Source organism: Falco punctatus, assembly GCF_963210335.1.
Source record: "Falco punctatus genome assembly, chromosome: 1".
NCBI lineage: Eukaryota > Metazoa > Chordata > Aves > Falconiformes > Falconidae > Falco > Falco punctatus.
The window spans coordinates 54,906,173-54,921,563 of NC_137580.1; the positions used below are offsets into that span (position 1 = coordinate 54,906,173).

The 15,391-nt window shown below is 43.6% G+C and overlaps 1 protein-coding gene across 1 annotated transcript in view; it reads right to left on the minus strand.

The window, feature by feature from the left end:
• Positions 1-15,086: 15,086 nt before the first annotated feature.
• PHOX2B (paired like homeobox 2B) overlaps positions 15,087-15,391 on the minus strand; it is a 3,882-nt gene continuing 3,577 nt past the window's right edge. The window contains exon 3 of the mRNA XM_080380964.1: positions 15,087-15,391. This exon is cut by the window's right edge and continues 1,306 nt beyond it. The gene's annotated coding sequence lies outside the window, so the exon portion shown is untranslated.

Genomic DNA, 15,391 nt, shown 5'->3' on the forward strand with positions numbered 1-15,391 from the left:
GTGTAGGTGGTACCTTAACTTCAAAGCTGTATTTTTTCACAGGGGGCTGTGTGTTAAGTAGACAAAATAATTGAGCAAGGTATAGATGCAGATAAACAGTTTGTGATGGAATATTATCACTCAGTACTTGGCTTTCTCAGTATCTCTTTTCATCTTGCATGCTTCAAATCTGCTTACAGCATGAATACAATTAAACACGTGAATACACTTCTCTTTGCTGTGTCAAGGCTTTTCGAGCACCCTCTATACCTGAAGCTGCATGTGGCTGTTTTCACACACTTCCAGTTGACGATAATAACCCTCATGTGCTGTTAACCCAGGAGCTGCGGGTTTACACTGTACTCAGTAAGCTTCGACACAAAAAGTAACCAACTCCTACCAGCTCTAGGCAAGGTAAGCTGAAGGAGACAAATAAATTATCAGATGTAAAAGTTGTGAAAACTGACTGCCAGGAACGGTGTGCCTGTGATGGAAAAATTGCTTCAGCGAGGAGCAAGCTCTCGAAGGGTAAATGGTGGAGCTGCAGGGCTTCTCCCCTCTTGTTCTCAATGTAGGATGTAGTCAGTGTCTCAGCCCTGTCCGGCACACAGGTAAAATCCAGCTGTGCTCCCACGGCACATGCCAGCCCTCCAGGAGCCGCCTTTGGCCAGAGCACACAGCCCAGCCCAGCCCAGGGCCCCCTGCTCCTCTCCCTGCTGTGGTCTGCTGTCACCATCCATCGCAGGCAGTTTCATTTTTTCCCTCAGATGCCAGGGATTCTGCTTTTTAGCCAGAAATTCTTCTCAATTGATCAATATAGCATTTCTCAGCTGCTTGCTGTCCATTTGTGGTCAGAAAGAAGGTCTGTAAATAAACATCATCGCTGCTCAGTAGGTTTTGGAAAGGTGCATGCTAACAGGACACACACTGCCTGCCGTGGGGATTCTTGCAGAAATAGGTAAATAATAAGATGGTTGAAGCAGCCCAGGCATGGCAAAGCTGTGTGCATGCTGCACTGAGAATTTTTATTAAATCCTCGTGGCTAGTGAGGCAAATGCAAGAAGACACTGTTCTCCACAGGCTGCCATAGTACTTTTCATCATGGAAAGGAAATAAATTCTACGATATTGGTTTATTTGTTTACAGTTTTCAGGCAAGATATGTGTCTTTTGACAGTACTGAGCTGCAGCTTAATACAAATATCAATTACTTCCTGTGTATTGAGGTAATAGAAAAAAATTTGCACAAGATTTGAATCATTTTGAATACCACGAAACCTGAGCACCCAGCACCAGGGAACTGGAAACAGATGGATTTTTCAAGGATACCTGATTGCACATCCCCAGATAATCAGACATCTTTAGCAGGCCTCAACTCGTATCCAGAGCCACTGGCCTTGTGTGAAAGCATCAGTACCTAGACTTGGTTTTTCAGGTTTTTGACTATTTTCAGGTTTTCAATGATATTTCAGGTAGCCAAAAAAGAAAAAAGGGACTGGAGTCAGTGGGGTGCTTCCTGACCCACACACTGAATGACTGGTGCTTACAGAGCCCCTCGTCACCAGAAAACAACAAAGCCCTTTGCCACCGTTGGTTGAATAAGATTTAAAAACACCCCTGTGAGGCAGAAAAATATTATTATATCTGTATTTCCAAATGGATAAATGAGTCGCATAAATTAATTTGTCCAGAGCTTCGCTAGTGAATTTAATTTAGGCTACAACCTGGCAATAAAGATGCTAGAAAATCAGAATAAATAAATAAATAACCGCAAAAAAACAAACAAACAAACAAACCAACAAACATGCATTTAACAGTTACTGTGACTATCACATGGTGACTGGGGAGTTCAGAAGGGCCGGGCTATCCGGGCACTGCAGTAAGAGCTACCAGAGCAAGCAGCCCATCAGCACGGAGCCAGCCTGTCTAGAAGCACAGCCCACGAAGGACACACGCCTTGCACTGCCCCAGCCAGGCTACCGAAGGGCTGGCTGGGCTGAAGCCAGCTCCAGGGTCGCTGTGCAGACCACGGTTATTTAGCGTACAGACCTATTGCCTTAGCAGATCATTTCCTATGCTTGGAGCTGAGCCAGCCAAGCTCAATCGTTCTGGTTAAACTTGTCCTTTTTGAGAGGAAGACATGGCAAAAGGTGTTCCCTTTCTGGAAAAAAGGAGATTTCAAACGTGTAAACAGAATATTTTCAAGAGTGATGCCTGCCACAGTGAGACAGGCACATGATTTATTTCTCTGGTCTTCTCCATGGGCTGGGCTTCTTAGCTAGGTGATGTTAGCTTGGCTTCCCATGTCTCACCTATGGAGAAGGAGAGCTGGAAGCATCCACACTGCTGTTCCTACAGCAGCAGTCGTCTCTTCTGCCTGGAGGATAACAGACATTTTACCTTAGTAAAATAAATGTAAAAAATCTGAAAATCTATTTACTGGAGGAAGAGGTGAGGAGAAGATTTTTCACTAAGTTCTGGTGCTGGATCATCTTCCCCAGTTAATTATACTATTACTCAAATGAATGGTCTGCATGGTGCTTAGCCTTTGGAGGTGGGTATGCAAGGTAACATGCCTGTCAGGATGCTGGGACATGCCAGGATATGCTCATTCAGGAGAAGCCACGTGCATGTACACAAAGACGACACCTACCCCTGCCAAGAGCAGGCAGCATCCTAAAGGGTTACCTCTGAGAGCAGAGTGGTCATCCATTATTTTTCATGCCCATTCTGCAGGACTTCATGATATGAAATGCCACCTCATGTACTCCTCACATGACAAAAACCTGATTTCCCAGGAAAATGACAGCCCACACAAGTCTGGGGCTGGCCTATAGCTAAACAAACGGTTCTGCTGGCTCAGCAGTGACCTGCAGCTGTGTGTAGGGTGAGCACTCAGGAGGAGCCTGACCTTACTGCAGGGGAGGAGAAACCCAAAGCTAGGCTGGGCTGGAAGGAAAGCATGGAGTCCAAAAGGTTTCTACATTAACTGTTAGACCAACTAACCCAAAACAAATTGTAAAAATAAACTGCATAGATGCCACAAGCATTCTGCACCTAGAGTTTAATGTATGCTGCAAAACAAAAAATGCACTGTTTCCTTTGGAGTGTGGCAGACATTGCATGACAGTATTTTCTGGACTGAGCTTATTGACAGGTAAGGACATTAAATGGTTAAAAGGATTCTTTCATCTTAGTGGATCCTCCACTAGAAGAAAATAAACAAACAAGGAAAAACTGCCCAGATTGTGCTCCTACTTCGGTAATGACAAGTGTTGTGACGGTGACTGCTGCCACCCAGCTAAAGGACTGAGGCCCTTTGTAAATCAAATTTCAAGTAAAGAGATTGGTTTGCGAAACCTCCTCGGCATGGAGTCACAAGCTGTCAGAGTGTATTAGCATTATGTTACTGGAGTAAAAAGCAAAACAAATTAAGATGTTTAACAGCTGAAATCTGAAACAAAATTGTGTTTAATGCTGAAAATCTTGTTAACATATTTTCAGGCTTCCCTTTCCCCAGATATTAAATCTCTGGGTGTGTTTGCAAGCATCTTTTTGTCACACATAGAAACCTGCTGCGGGAGAATAAGAACTATACACGGCATACGGTGAGGAAGGGTATTTCACCCTGTGTGCAAAGCCTGCTCAGCGTTGCCACAGCGTACAGTGGCACACAGGAAGATTTTAAGGATGAGGGAGAAACACAGCTGGAATTCCCCGTGTGTCCGTGGTGACAGAAAGCATTGCATCAACATCAGCGGGCCCAAACTGAAGATTACACGTTGTAGCATTAAATGGGAGGGGTAATTTGAACTCCCAAACTGGTTTTCCTTTCGTATTGGCTCCCACAATGAAAGAACCATTAAGGGTTTTAGCGATCTTCCAAGACTCTGCTTCTAGCAGAAAATTGGCTCCTTCTCCTTGGACACAAGACCAATTTTTAATTGAATTTCAGGAGATGATGGATGTTGTACTTTATTCCAAGTCTATATGCTAAATTAACAAGGCTGTCTGCTTAGTTTCCTCTTTTGAAACCACATTGAGATGAGTTTCTGCTAATTCTCTTACACAGGGCATTAGACATGTGAACCAAGTCCTTATTCAAGAGTTGAAATAATTGACTTTTTTGCCAAGGTTATTGCTTTGGATAATAAATTGGAGCTGTGAGACAGCAACAATAATTTGCTTTCTGAAAAAAACTTGCCAGCTAAATTAGTTCAAATGGTATAGAACTAAAAGTATGTATTTTCACCAAAGTATTTAAAAATTATTAGTTAACACTTAAAGTCTCTCTTACAGCAGGGATCATTCTATTAATTCTGTATATTTAGCATTTGCTTCTTCTGTGTGCTCCCTCTGGTCACTTCAAAGATAACAGAAGTCCCCTGGGAGTACACTGCACTACAGAATATGTTTAGCCTGAGTTAGGTTTGTTCATCCAGCTTTTTACATATTGACAGATGCCATTGATAACTTAAATATTTGGTTTTGTGAAACGCAGAAAAATGGCATAGAACTCAATATTTCTCTTCACTCTGGCTGCCACAGTAATATTTACATAGTACTGTATGGGAAGAAGATACCTCACAGAGGTAAGTCAATGGGAAGGCAACTTAGAGTGAAATTTGGGGCTGAACGCAGGAAATCTGAAAGCAAAATTCTGACCAACTTGGGCAGAACCAGCTCTATTAAGTGTCTGTATAGTTGTCTGCCAGCAGAAGCTGGGTTGTTTCTTGAAAATATTGGGCTAGGCGAAAAGGACGCCACCCTTTTCCAGACGATGGATGGTACTACTTGAAGAGCAATGACCCTGCAGCCAGAAATGCCTCCGCATGTACACTTACTCTTTCCAAACAGGAACATTTAAAAGCAATTGTGTGTTTAATTTTAAAGTGGCCCAGGATAGTAATAAACCGTCTTAATGGTTTCCTTTTGGCAGCACAGGCGTAGCTGACTTTCTTACCACGCAAGGAGCTTTTCAGATGGATTGAACAAACTGGCCATGTGGATTGGGGTTTGTACTTAATTTATCACAAAATTGTGGGTTTCCACTGGAAAGCAAAAACTGATGTGAAAACGTGTCTGTCTTCTCTCAAGAGGTGAAAAACAGAGACGGTGTTTATCAACTAGTAAAAGCAACAGGCTGAAAGAGTGTGGTTTAAATTGCTGAGTAATTTAAACATGGGATTAATAGAATAGTATAACACATTCAGCACAATGGAATAATGTCCTTCCCACAGGTCACACACTGGAAAAGCATGTTCAAGTCTTTATCTAGATGCGATTATGCTCCCAAACGGTAGCCTATTAGATAAAACAGTAATAAAACGCCAAATCTTTCTCATAGCCCTATATTTCAAATATATTTCAGTCCTAACCTGTGTCAGACACCAGTCTCATCCTAGTCCTCCCTTGGCCAGAGGCTGCCAAAGATTTCCTTTTGCTAATGTTTTGTGCTACAGCAGAATGACTCAGGACCAGCTTTAACTATGACTGCAGCCCGAATGATCCTGCAGAGCATATCATTAGATCTAAGGAGAAGCTAATGGCTTATCTGTTTTGTATAATTGTTCAAATCTTCTTTTCCATCAGTTTTCCATCAGTGATATCTCGTTTGAGTTGTATGCTGATGAGAGAACTATCCGGGCCAGGACTCCTATTAGCAAAAAAATAATTTAAAATTATGCTTTGGCAGCCAAATAAGGAATCTTTTGAAGCTATTTCTTTAGAACATGAAATTGATGTGGGTTTTGAAATACGTTATCCTCATGGAGCTGCACTGATTAGCAGTATCTGATATGTTTTTATAGCTATTGTTTGTCTCGCTCAGTGACACAAGCGACTAAGCGATTCGTGCCTCCTGATGTAGTAACATAGAAAACTTATTTCTCAACTCTCTTGCAGGCAACCACTGAAAGTAAGCAATAATTTTAGCATCTTTGTTCAACAGTCAGCAGTATGATGAATACCGGGTTTGTTAACACTCAGAAATCCCAGTTGAATGATGCTAAACAGACAAATAGAACCCCCCCCACTAAAAGTAAATTTTTCTCTCACAACTCCTTAAGGCACAGGGTTCTGACTCTGTCAGCAGCGCAGGCCTCTCAGCATTGATGGGGACACCTGGGCATTTTGAGACCTATCATTGCAACTCTTTAAACTGTGTGGTGGTTTGGTGCCAGGGTGGAAAGGGAGGGTCCAGGTGCTCACAGCAAAGAGAACTGAATGGCTTTTGGAAGGAAAAATTGTTTGGGGACAATTCAGAGCCTCAGCAAGCAAACAAGTGGCATATAAAAGCAGGTTCAGTGCACTGTGTGGCACTGGGGTAGGCATCCCCTGGAGCCTCCTGACCATTTCTGGGTGGATGGAAACTGTGGTTGCTGTGAGAGAAGTAGTAGTTATTATGGAGAAGAACAAATTGCACTTCTAGTTTCAGACCGTTCCAGAGAAAGATTGCACCTGTTCCAGAGAAAGATTCAATACAGCTCAAAGGACACATGTCTCAGCTTCTACCTCCGCACAGAAAAATCTGGGAGGCATGACTCCCCCTTGGATAACGGGCTACTCTCAGCTGAAATCCATGCTCTTTTCTGCCTGAAACCGCCATGCTGAGGGAGCCTAAGGTCTACGTGACCCTCTGATATCCTCTTCAGAAAACACATCCCTTGTGGTTGATTTGTCATTGAGAGGAAAAGGAGACCACAGAATCTGAAGTGCTCCAGCAAACGCAGAAGAAATACATGGATGAGGTTTTTAAGCCCATACTCACAGGCTATGGAGAGGTTTCAGCACACCCCAGTTTCAGTGGGATGACAGCCTCCTGGACACACGTGGCAGCATGTCCCCCCCCTTCCCTTCTCCCCTACCTAAGGACTGAGAAAGGGGATTCTTTAAGGGTCTGTTACCTGTTCTGCCCACAACAGGTGTAATTTTGCTGGGTACTTTTGGAGAATTAATCTATCTGACCCGTCTCTCTTCCCTCCTACCCCAGCTAGACACCTTCACCCTCCCACTGCATTTCAGCTTCAATATAAAACCAAGTGTCTCTCAGCCTACGGTTTTATTCTTAACACCAGTATGCTGAATACATCCCATTGAAACCAGTATTGGCTGAAACTTCTCAGTAGCTGTCGGGTCCAGAAAAGCCTCATGTGTTTGTGTATGTCACAAGGCTTTTCATGCTGTGCTAAGACCAATTTAATTTCAGAGCACTGTTGTGGCTTTGGTTCAGTTGGTCCTTCATCCTCATATACTGGCAATAGCAGGGTGCATTGCCATTTTAGGGTATTTAGCCCCAGACCTTAGTAGATTTGTATTCTTCTTTAAAACTATATATTCAGGTGACTTACCCACTGCAGCTATTTTCATTCCTTTACGGGAGTGGCAAGGTCAGCACAGAGCTTCTCTTATCTTGTAGCTCTGTCTGCTCAAAGAGGCTCTTCCACTGTACCCACAGTTTTCATGTAGACAAGCCTGAGAGTGAAAGAGTAGTGACCTCAGCACAGGCAGGGAATTAACTCTATAATCTAATAGGGTTTCTTTTTCCATTTCTAAATAATGGGATTCTATTAGACCAAACTGTAGTCTCGCCTAAATGATAATTTATTGTATAGCATATCTGAATTTTGCCTTTTATAAATCATTGAGAATTACAATACACAGTTACATAATTGAATCTTCCCTTGTGTCATCAATATTTTTCATTGGTTAGAGAAACCCCCTTTATTTTCAGAACTCGCATGTGACTGGGTTCAGAAAATACAGGGGGTTTAATATGCCTATTTTTTAAGTGATTAAATATTTTCATTTCTATTACTTCTATTTTTTTTTAATTCTTCAAAAGTATAATACTTTTAAAGTATTTTAATTTTGTGAGGTTTTGTACAACAGATTCTGAACAATTTTAAAGACAAATCTGGCCATAAATTTATGCATATATCCTAAAAGCTCAACAACAACAACAAAAATTTGAAAGGAAATAATTAAAGTTAATCAATTCCCACATTGACATTTCAATGTATTAGTGGTATGCACCAATGAAAGTATTGATCAGTGAAAGTAATCAGTAATAATAGGAAAAATTAATCATTTTTGAAGATGTATTTTACTTCAGCTGTGGAATGTGCTTTGGCCAGGATTGAAGCTGACCCTATGCGTATAACAGGGACTATTACCCACCAAAAAAGACAAGGAAGAAATGTAAATGAGGGAAATCTGGGAGGCCATGCTTTCATTTGCTATTAGAACATAGAAATAGACAGTGACATACAGCCTAGAACTTGTGATCTACAGTTTGTAAATTCATTTCTGGAACTGATCAGCAGCAGGCGATTTAGAAGAGCAGAGAAGAAATCTTTCAGGAGGGAAATATTTGTTGAAGATCTCATCTTCAATAAATAGATATTGGGTTACAACCTTAAATGGATGGGTTTATATATAAGTGTCTCAGAATCTTTTATTAACCCTGACTCTACTGGCTGGATATTCTTACTTAATTTTTTTTTTTTCAGAATTTATTTGAAATCTTGACCTAAACAAAATCTTGTGGCAATGAGTCTCAGTTAGACTGCGTAGTGATTGGAAGTATCTTCCTTTACCAGTTCTAAACTTGCTGAGGCAGGAATCAAATGATCACACTGTTATGTTATCGCACTTTTTTTTTCCTCCTTACCATCAGGAGAGAGCTTGAGTGATGTGGTGACCAAAAGGTGAGATTAAATGGATAAAACCCAAAAGTGCCTAATTTAACTATATATACATAATGTTATAGAGTACACCACATCCTCTTGTTTATATGAATATACAAATATCTTTTCCACCTCTCTTGAATATGTCTCCTTGATCATTCTTGCCATCTTTCTGAAAATACCACCAGATTTGATAGTCCATGAATCAGCCCAGAAATATTTTAAGAGTGTTACGTTCCCAGTGGGAATTGAATATGATGGGAATGAAGGGCTTAGATGTCCATCTAGCACATCCTCTTTTTCTGCAGCAGGACAAAACCACCCACACCACGTGTATGCAACTTTTGTCTCCATAGAGATATTTCTAGTGATGATTAGATCTGTGTGTTTAAAGCATCACTGTTCTAAAATAGGCTGTCACATAATGCATTACAAGTGCATGCAGCAGCATTATGCACTGTTTTAACCATCGCTCTTTCCTGCAGATATAAGACATTCTTATTAAAAATGAAGAGAAATTCAGTTTGTAAAGAAAGCACAAAACTTTGGAACGAAAGTGAGAGGAGGTTCCCTCAGATGTTTGCATTTTGTTTGTCATTATTTTGTCATCAGATGTGATGGCATTTTGTTTGGCATTATTACCTATGGAGATTTCAGAACTGCTTATTTTCAGAACCCATCCCTTCTCATAATCTTTTTAAAGATAATATAGTGAGAGTATACGGGTAGCTGTTTCTAGAAACACTTTGATATTGTAAAATCAGAACAGGGCCAGGAGCTTTTGAGTTCCTGTTACAGTACTGCTTTGAGATTATTTTGAACTACCACATCAGGCTCTTCAGGTTAAAAAAAAAAATATTAAAATGGGAATAACCTGCAGCTTGTGACAGCCTATGGAATGTATCTGTGTAACTGTACACTGTGCTGAACTCCACTAACAGCACAGTGATAAACCTCAATAACAAAGCTTCCACTTTGCAGCAACTCTGCTGTCTCTCCCCCTGCTCCCCCATACTGTCTGCAAAGCAATCAAGGACACATTGAAGCTGGATTGACTTCTACTTGGTTCTCTGGAAGAGTCCTACTGTTGCAGCACTAGCTAAACTAGCCGGCTGCAACAAGACTTTGACTATCACATACAAGGTTAACTTCAATAAGTAGCTCCTGCACCTTGCCCCAGCACCCAATCCCCCACAAGGTTTCAACAGTTCATCTACTGCCCATGCTGCCAGTCCACCCTGCTTCTTGCCTCTGCTTACACCCCTTCTCCAGGCTCCTCTCCCAGCCAGCCTCTCCTCACCCAGGCCCCCTTCTTCTCCCAGGCCCCCTCCTACATCCAGGGCACACTCTCTGCTCCCTCTTCTTCCAAGCCTCTCTTCACATGCCCCTCTTCCATCCCCCTTAGAGCCATTTAACTACTTAGCAGGAACCAGCCACAGCTGCACCTTATCCACGTCAGCCAACCCACCCCCCTGAAGCCAGCCCACAGCTCTGTATTATCGATGTTAATTAACCTGCCTTCATTCCTCTATATCCTACAAGCCCCAGGGAGGCCACAGCAGTAGAAAGGGGCACTGAGCATCACAGAAGGAAGATAGAGCAGTGCTGAGCCCAATCCAGCATGTTCATGGTTACCCACAGAGAGACAAGTGGAGGGAAGAGGTCATTTCTGGCTCTGCTTGGAAATGAGCACCAGGAGGTACCTGTTAGGTGCTGCCAGCAGCTCTCTGTGGCTTGGCTCCCTTGTCACCAGGGGCAGGGAGCCGGCTGGGAAAGCACTGGCAGCTGCTACCAGCTGCATGGACCCTCTGGTTCCTGATATGGCTTAGGATGAGTGAGCTGCCTCCCTTTGCTCCTCAAAGCACAGTGGGGTTTTAACAGCCCTGAAAGCACAGGGGTTTGTGGCTGTATCTTTGGGCAGGGACTGCTGCAGGCACTCTCTTAGGAGAAGGTTTCAAGAAGTGGATTGACTTTTCAAGGTGATGAGTACCCACAGCTCCTGCTGGGAGCCCTGGGTGAGCCATGCCTCTGAACAGAGCAGCCCAGGCTTTCCCAAATACCATGTCCACACCAGACAACCAGTTCTCTTAGCCACTGGTTTCACAGTCTCCAGCCATCTCTTTTCCTTAACCGGCCAACCATAGCAACTCACAAAATGTGTGCTTTGCTCCCTGCATAGATTTTTCTCCTTAGGGGAAATTAATATATTGATACTTTTTTATGAACACCTCTGTGAAATGATACTGAAGTTGATGCTCTTGAAGATCCCACCTGTACTTTAAGCCTGTTGGTAGGGGCCTTAATGCTTCCATTAGATTTCAGACTGCTGGAAAGCCATAGTTTCTCCCACTTACACTTCTCAAGACTGCTTTGAACTTTTACTTAATACTGTTGATAGACTTTATACATTATTTGAACTCCCTTTAAAGCAGCAAGAGATGTTATTGGCATTCCCTTACTACCTCTCTTTCAGAAGGAAACAGGAAGAAGTATGGCCTCAGCCTGCAGTAACAGTATGAAATAACATTCCTTTTCAAGTGCAAACATTTTAATATCTTGTTGATGTGATAGTCCTAACAAGGATCAGCCCAAAATGTGATTTCCTCTCTCCAAAGGAAATTTCCAACCTAGAATATGGCAGCATGAGCTTCATTTTCACAGCTGAAGTTTCTTGATTCTGTTTCTGGATAAACTCCCCACAAATCGAGATGATGGGGTACCTCTCAAATCATTCCTTGGCCTTCCTGATGACCTCCTGAGAAAAGTACAAGGCACAAAGTTGTTTTTCTAAGATGGTGCCATATTTTAGTAGCGCCCTGGATGAAGCCACCAATTTTTTCATAACTGTTGTCAGATGACAGCTTGTAAAGACCACATGAAACTAGTGACAGCAGCAGAAAGCTTCATCTCCCATTGTAATATGGCCTTCATAGCACTGTTCTGCTTTATGGATGATGAAGATATTCTATAGATTAATGTTCGGCTCTTAATGATTCACACTAAATGTGCAGCAAGAGTTACAGACAGGTACCAGTTTAGTAGGTGTCTAAGAATCACCAGTAAGCTTCACGTCCCATTCCTCCTCTGTACAGTAGGGATCCTTTCTGTGTGAAGAGACCCCAGATTTTGCCTTCAGAAAGAGCTCATGCGTCAGAGTACAGCAGTAAGCTGCTGGCCTCAACTAGCTAGTCAGGCTAGCTCAGGTGACTCTGGCTAGGTGCATCTATCAGCATTGTCAACAGTGTCAAAAACAAGTGGGAGAAATAGAGGGTTTAAAAAAATATTCTAATGGACCACAGGCACTTTTCATGACACCTCCTTGTCCCACTGGTTGGTTAAATAATTATATTTAACCAATATAAATGGTTAAATATTTTTTTATAACTTTATTAAGTGCATATATGTAAAGATTGAACTATTTAGACACACTTGCTTCTCAGTGAACAGGACTGTTTTTATTAATTGTAGTTTTCCTGTATGCTGGCTACATAGTCTTTAGTAGCAAAATTAATGTTTGCATTGTCATGCATCCGAGAGATTCATACTGCAATCAGGAATTACTTTTTCTGTTCATGTGCTGGAGAGAAGAAAGTGCGTGGGTGTGCAAAAGCCAAATTCCACATTAGACCTGAATTCCAAGTCTTGGTTAGAAGAGCAGACAATGAAACACACAAGTTGCTTCAAACACACAATGTGAATATACCTCTGAACTCTTTAAGATACAACATGTGTTCATATTGAGTTTAAGTTGGATAATAAATTATTTTTTATTTGAAAGACATGAGGGGATAAACCCAACAAAAATAACAAACCTTACCCTCATTTCTTTACTGGAGCGTCTTTTGACCTGTTAGGCCCTTCTACACAGATCTTCTTGCCTTGTGAACCCCAGAGCATCTCCCTGTGTTACGGATCAGCTTGCCCATTCAGCTTTCACTGGTACCATTGGTAAGCAGCCTTCTGGCATCCTCTTCCTGCCTGGGCTCCTGCTGGGTACCCCATGGCCCTCCTCTAGCTTCTGCACTTCTAAAGGTCAGTAGCAAGCCTGTAGATTACTTATTTAATTAATACTCTTTTTCAAACTCCTGCCTTAGCAGAGAGGTGGGAGAAATAAACTTTACATATTTTCAAACCATCCGTTTCTACCTGGCTGAGCAATCACGAAGGGTGATGAAGTAACCGCCCCGACTGGTCTGCCACAAGCACGCTGGTCCTTACAAACCGTGGGTGCCATGTGCCTCAGGCCTCCCACAGCTTCACGTGCTGTGTGGGTGAGCAGAACACGGAAAGCAGTGGCTTGGGGAAGGATTTATAGGTCACAGGGAATAAGCAATGGAACAGAAGTTTCCCAAAAGGACTGATGAGAAGCTTAGATACCTAAGTGGAAAACTATGATCAGAAACCGAAAGGTGATCTTAGCTCTGTATAAACCATTAGTGAGAGAGACACCGAAGTGTTTGGTACTGTCCTGGTATCCCTTTTACAAGGCATCTTCAGAAACAGGAGAGAATGGTTCCAGCTCTGCAAAACATTTTAAAATTTTGAGCCTTGGGAAGTATGGGAGATGGAAAGGACACAGCCTATTTAGTTTATCATGAAGAAGATAGATCAAGATGTATATCAGTTTATGGTGTAGTGAAATTGAAGATAGAAAAGGTCTAGCAGGCATGCAACTAGGTCCACTGTTGGAAGCTGAAGCCTTCTTATTAGAAATAAACCACAAGTTTTAGCAAAGTAGTGAACTTGGGCGGGGGGGGGGGCGGGGGGGAGGAACCTACAAAAAAAACCAAACAACAAAGAAGTATCATGTTGTCATCTCCTGTTTTCAAATTGTCACTGCATGCCATAAAATGGAAGCTGATCACCTTCCCACAGCAAGGCCTGACCAGGAGAGTCTTTAAATCACCCTTAGCTGGTTGGTTTGCTGGTAATACAGGTCTCACCTTCTCTAAGAGCTCAGGGGCCAGTTCCGCCGTGGTAAAGCAGGTGGACTGAGCGCTGCAGCTTCTCCAGCAGGAAACTTTCCATGTAGATCACTATTAGCAGAACTGCACTGCAGTCCACAGCCGGGTAATTCCTAAGGCCAGTCCATTTGCCTTTAACAAAGATAATCTTAGATCATTAAATTACTGTTGGAAGAAAAAGTAAAATGCTTGAAAAAGTAAAAGCTGCCCACATTACCACAAAATGTATATTCAAGAAACGCATACAGTTTTTTTCCTCCAGAAAACAAACTGCATATTTTATTGCAGCATTTTAAAACTGATTATCAAAGTATTCTTATTAGTGAAACAGCACTTGTCCCGCTTTTCCACATTTTTAATTGTGCTTGGGAGGGTGGCACCCTCTCCCCAACACCCCAGCCACGCAGAGGAATGCTCTTGCCACATTTGCTTCTTGCCCAAATCCCCAGATAGCTTCTTTTTTGTTCCTCCACTGAGCCTGCCAGAGTCAGGGAGAGTTCACCACCCCGGCGTCCCCGCAGCTAACCCGCAAGTGCCCTGGCTGCGGAGACACCCACGGAGGCGGCACCGGGGTGCGCTGCAGTCCACGCGCGTCCTGGCTCTTCTGGAGGGCGGTGAGGGGGGCGGTGCGCCCCTGCCCGAGGGGCTTCGGTGGAGCTGGATGCCGGCTTGTCTTGGCAAGGGCAGGTATCTGCTGTACCCGTGCCCTGCGGGGGGCTGGCACGCCGGCCCCGCTGCCCGCGCCCCCCGGGGCAGGCCGGGGAAGCCGTCGGGGCCGCTCCGCCGGGCTCGGGCTGCGGCTGGGCCGGGCTCTACCTCGGCCCCCCGCTGCCGGGCGGCAAGAGCAAAGCGGGTCCCCAGGTGTGAGGCCGCTGCACGGCCCCCGGCCCGGTGGGAGCCGAGCCCCTGGCCGCGTTAGTCCCCGCGGAAGGACCCTCACCCTGCGCCCGGCGCCCCCTCGGGCGGGAGCGTAGGGACCCTTTGCGAGAGGCTGCGGGGCCGTACGGCCTGTTTTACCTTCCCCGTGTCGGTCTAACGGGTGGCGAAGGCTGTGAGCTGGCCTGCGGGGTGCCTCAGCGCCGGCAAACCAGACCGATGGGTTATGCTTCCCCCACTCCCCTTTTTTTTTTCCTTTTAACGGGTATCGCTTAATATTGGCCATCTCCAATTTTCGAGGGAGCGACAAAAGGTCAGATCTGACGCATCTGCCGCCCCCCCCCCCCCCCCAACAGCCAGTTTACAAATAATTAATAACGGCACAATTAGGCGGTAACGATGGGAGCCGCAGTTAATGGTCTTCCTGATGGTAACGGAGATTAAAAATAATGGTGCTGAGGCCATCTCCTTTCGATGACTCAGTGCAGATCCTGCGGCGTCCGCCTTCGATCTTTGTCGGAAACCCCCTGAGCCCTCCCCTCAAATACAGCCCTAACAAGAAGCCAGAAGAGCTGCGGTGCTATATTTGCTTTTGGGTTTTATTATCAACAATCAATTAATGGTACACTCTTGGAAAACTATATGCACATGTAGAAATATTTCCCCTTTTAAATAGAAGCATTCATTTTAACCACATATAAATAAATCTGAAAACCCTGAACATAATTTATGACGATTATGCTCACAAACATATTCCAACAGGTAGGGAAAAGAAAAAATAATAATGAGACAACATGCAACCGATAAAAGAAAAAAAAATAGATACCATTGCCTGAACCTGGTTTCTCTAAACGCAAAGGGAACCGACCCCGTGAGAACCTTATTT